We start from the raw sequence: 5,286 nt of genomic DNA on the forward strand, positions 1-5,286 counted from the left end.
TATCCTGGTCCATGTCATACTCCCCAATCTGCATTGTAAGTCTCATTTATTTCCCTGTTCTCTTCTTGTGTCTATGCAGATTATTCCTTGTGCACATCTCACTCTGTGGTACCTCCTTAGAAGCACAAGAGTCTATCAGTTGCTGTAATCCATCGAAAACCTTTTGATTCCTCAACAGCTTCATGCAGGTATGTAGAAAAGACTTCAAGATATTCAGATCCACCTCTCGTGTCACAACCGATACTATCTCACAGTTATCCCTCTGTGTTAGATGTACAGTAGAGGTTGAGGCCCCATCATCCATAAAACTTCACCTCGCCTCCATGAATCCTTTATTTTCCTTTAGTATATCAAATGCATGATATTTTTAGTGCTTTTCCTTCCCCATGTAGCTTCAACATCCTTTTTCCTACCAACCTTATCATTCCCAATCGCGGTTCCACTTCTTGTTACAATATTGATGTGAAGTTAACCTTCTCTTGGCTCAACAGTCATCATTTGGAAATTTGGTGCACGTTGTTGGTTTCTTTTCTCTTGAATCTTCACAATAAGGATGGGACATTCTTCTCTCACACGATCAAAAAAACTTACAGTAATTGCAAGTTGTCGTCGGGTTCTGATAGTCTCTTGTAAAGTGTCCTTCCTGACCACAATTATAACAGATGTTTTGGCCACATCCTTAACCGGCTCCTCCTCCTCATCCACGAACTCATCCTTGAAATCCTTGTCAACCAATGTGCTAGCCTTTCTGCTCATGTGTATGTACTTCGACTTGCAATCTATAAATATTAGCAATGCACTCCATCATTAAGTCATAACTTTGAAATTTTTTCTCATCATGGCCTACTAATCTACAGAAGTTACAAAACAACTGCTTCAAGGTCGAGGTTTGTACATACTTTTGTAACATGTAGCAATATTCAGAGTGATGTTGGCCTCTCGTTCTACAAATCGTGCACCACAAACCTCGATTTACTAGTATAGGCACTCCAATTGCAATATAATCTCTGAACATAGGGCATTGATCCTTATAATGACCCTCTTCTTGTCATTTTATACACCATACTTCTGATCTGGTCTATTTACCTTTCTTTAGGTCTTGCATTTCAAAGGTCAGATTGGCTAGCCGGCTCTGTATCTGCTACACTCTTGCATGAGTATCGCCAATCGGCAAAGCTTCCAGCTTCATCGCAATTCCAATGCTTCAAGTTGAGTCACGATGTTATGTTATGTCAATGGTAACCTAATATGTGGGAGTAGCATGGCTATGGACCATTCTTTATGCTTCTTTGGTGGTATATCAAAGCTCACTTGACCCATCAATACCTTGAATCGTTGATCTAACACCCACTTGATCTCTTTTAGCTGCATGATACACTGCGGTTCTGATTTTTTCTTCTTGAACTCTGCCACTAGTTCTTTCTTAATTTAATTAAATGTAGAATTCGACTTACTCACTGAGTATTTCATATACCATGTTAGTGTTATCTCCCACAATGCTGTGATAATATGCACCTTCTTTACATCATCATTATTAATCTGTTTCGTTGTCCATACTGCATCAACTTCCAAAATTGGTTAGCATCCCCTGATCCCAGTCCTTTAAAGACATGTAGCTTAATGTAATCATCCATTCTTCTTCTTCTCGATGGGCTAAGTGGAGATGGAGGTGGAGGTGTAGGGGAAGTATGGGGAGTGGGATGGGGCATGAGGTGGGTAAATGGATGGGGGATCCTAAAGACGCCCTCATTCTTCTCAACTCTTGACTTCGACGTGCCTTCAGGATGGGGAGGGGAATGTCACTGGGTTATAGGATTACTTCTTTCTTCTTCGCTCTCATATCCTAACAGAGGGATATAGTCATTCTCAATATAGTTCTTTTGATTTTTTCTATATAGCTTCCCACTTCACGTAGCTCCTAATTCGGGCTTATTTCTTCTTTGCCCAAACATTAATCTAACTGCATCCACAAAATCCCCCTTTCACACAATAACATCTTAATCAAGAGCTTAAGAGAATTTAAGAACTTAGCTTGTGGTACTTTGAAGATTCTTCGTTCAGCTTTGTTATAAGACACGATCTCTTCAATTGTGAACTCCGTGATAAATCCTCCCAAAATTCTATAGATCCAGAAATCAACAACTCTTGAGATAGTGTTATCGATCCTCTTGAGTCATTGTATTAGACTAGGATTTCACTCCTTACGTTCATCACCTTTGAAATAGGTCTTATGCTCAACTAAATTAGATATCCACTCAAGAAATTCAATGTGGAACGAACCAAAGAAAATCTCATATTAATCTTCAAAGATATATCTCTGCAACCAAGCTTTAGTTGATAAGTGTGGGTTTTTTCTCTTTCTTTCCAAATTCTCTTTCTTTTTGTTCGACCCACTCCTGGAGTTCTTTTTTCGACGAATGCCAAATCATATCCCTTTAAGAAGATACCAGTCTTGGCAATGAAACCATTTTTTGGTTTGAGGGGGCTTGACCCAAGTTCAGAGTGTTTTGCACACCAACAAAACCATCAACTACTGGCCCTTTCGACAATGACCTACAAGCAGATCGTAGTCTCACCCAAAGTAGTTATGGGAGGTTGTAGAACTAGGTTTCTACAACTGAAGAGATATTCGCGAAGTGGCACCTTGTATTTACTTCTACTTTATATTTATATTATAACTTCACATGCATAAGAACTTCGGGCAAATGATTAATTTCACATATTCACATTAAACCCATAAACTCTAACAAATAACAATATATCCTACTGGTCTTCACATAATTCAGTGAAAAGCATGCATAACCAGATACATAACAATAAACAATAAACACATAAAGATATGCAACACTTAAGACTAAGGAAATTTCCTAGTAATTCCTAAGGAAATTAGCCCCTATTATTGAGGAATTTCCTCCAAATTGATTGCAAAATTCCCAAGGATTGATCACTGATTGCATGCAAAACATGTTCACTTAAGAGTAGTCTACAACCAACGTTACATTTCCTTGTCATCTCTACTTTAATTGAGGAATTCAGATTCCTTGCATGCACTAGCTATTTTGGGTGGATTGTTGAGTTAACTTACATATCTGTGAATTATATGGTTTTCCCACTACATCATTGATCTTCAACTGACCACAATAATAGTTTGAGGTCAATTAACTGAATACAACTAAAAATAAATGAACTAAATTACTAAAATTTAGCAATCACACATACATAACTGAACTCCAAGCCCTATAACTTGAATTTACTAAGCTAAATAAGTGACAACAACCATGTCACACTAGTTAACTGCATACAAGTTATCCTGCCAATGTGGAAATTCTATTTACTCAATTTGACTAAGGCTAAAGTCAAAATGAGCCTCTCTTGCTACAATTTTCCAACAAAAATTTACTCTAAAATGTTGATCACAGAACGAAAGTATTGAAGTGTAGAAATTTGAAACCCTTACTTTGACATAAAGTGTTGTGTAAATGAATAAAATAAAACCAAGATACAATTTTCTTTTACTAAGGATAGAAAATCCGAATTATTTTCTCTCATAATAGTAGCAATAAAATTCAAATCTTATCGATTCGTTACATTTTTCCCATATTTCTTGGTAGGCCATTTAGTTTTCCTCTTGCATATCATAACTTGTGTTGAGTCGACTAGCAAATTTTTAGGAGCATTTTTTATGATGTATTTGGACCATTCTTCAAACATCTTACATATTTGCTAGAGATGGATAGGCATGAAATTGTCAATGTTGATCCTACATCTAGACATGAGGTTCTCAATGTATTTATTTTTACTATCGTACTTAGTTGAAAATTTGAAATTATTCTCATTTACTCCCATGGAAACTAGAAGAACCTTTGTATCTTCTTTCCATCCCATACACTTACTTCTCTGATTTTATGTGCATTAGCTGTCTTGTTCTCCTCTACTGCAAGTTCACTGATAACTCCTAGTTGCACTTTCCCCAGAGCTTTAGGGTGAGGTGTATCAATTCATCTATGATATGAAATCTATCATCCCATACAACATAAAAATGATTTATATCTTGTTAAATACATTCTTTAATTTCTTTATAATTAGAATCCCTTTCTTCTTTTGAGGACTGCATGATCTTATTATCATCCTTGGATAATCTCTCTATATTCTTAGGATTGAAATGTTTCTCCCATACAATAATCATACCAAATGTCTAAATTATTAGCTTGTCATGTTTTGTCATTGCATAAATCTTATCAGTGGGGGATATTAATTTGTGAAAGAACTTATAAATTTTATCCATTTGTTTAAAGAATTATATTTTTACCCCTTGAGTTGTTAATTGTTCTTCAAGGCTTGTTCTTTAAAAAAAATCATATTTGCAACAATTTCCTATATCTATTGCGCTTGTTGTTGAAGATATTTTATTTGATCTTCATATGATTATGAAATAATTTCATATTGGTATTTGATTCTTCTTTTAGGGTTTTAATTTTATCATTTTGAAATTTCATTAAAGAAGCCATGTGTTGGGCTTGTTTGTTGCTCAACTCTACCAATTTGTTTTTCTAATTCTATTCTAAATCTAATTTCTCATGATTATGTTTAGCCTCAATTTTTGGTATCTACTATTCACTAAATAACTTTCAATTTTCCAACTCTGCTTCAATTTCTTTAATTCAATTTAGCCTTTCTTAATTCCCCGTGACAAATATTCAATGGGATTTTTATTTTAATTAACAAAAGATCCCAAAGCTAACACTAATTCTTGCGCTATTTCTTCAGGGTCATCTATAGCTTGCGAGTTGATTTCTCTCATTATTTCAAAATATTCATGATTTATTTCCTCGATCTCTTAAGAATTGATTTAGTCTAAGAATAAAATAATTTTTACTTAATGAAGTTATAGTTTTAGTGACTCATTCAACCTCATAAATTAGTTTGAAAATTGAAGAAGAAAAAGGAATATTAGTTGAAATAGGAGTAATCGATACTTGTGGAGAAATCTCCTCCATTTCATGTATTGAAGAACTTGGTGTTTGTAGAATATCCCACACTAGCTCTTGATGTATATATTGACAAATAATAATAGATTCTGGGAGAGTTTGTGAAGAAACATTCTACATTTCTAAATATGGTGACATTGGATTCTCTGGTATGTCCTTACTGGTTTCCTGAATAAGAACCTAAATAGTTTATTATTTTCTATCTAAGAGGCATCAACATCCATATGACCATTGGGATGAATTATCCTAGGAGATTCAACATCTATGATCATTTTTCCTAGAAGAAGATTCCCTTGTT

The sequence above is a fragment of the Pinus tabuliformis genome, chromosome 4_1 (assembly GCF_031772625.1).
Source record: "Pinus tabuliformis cultivar Carrire ecotype Pingquan chromosome 4_1, CPIR1, whole genome shotgun sequence".
Lineage (NCBI taxonomy): Eukaryota > Viridiplantae > Streptophyta > Pinopsida > Pinales > Pinaceae > Pinus > Pinus tabuliformis.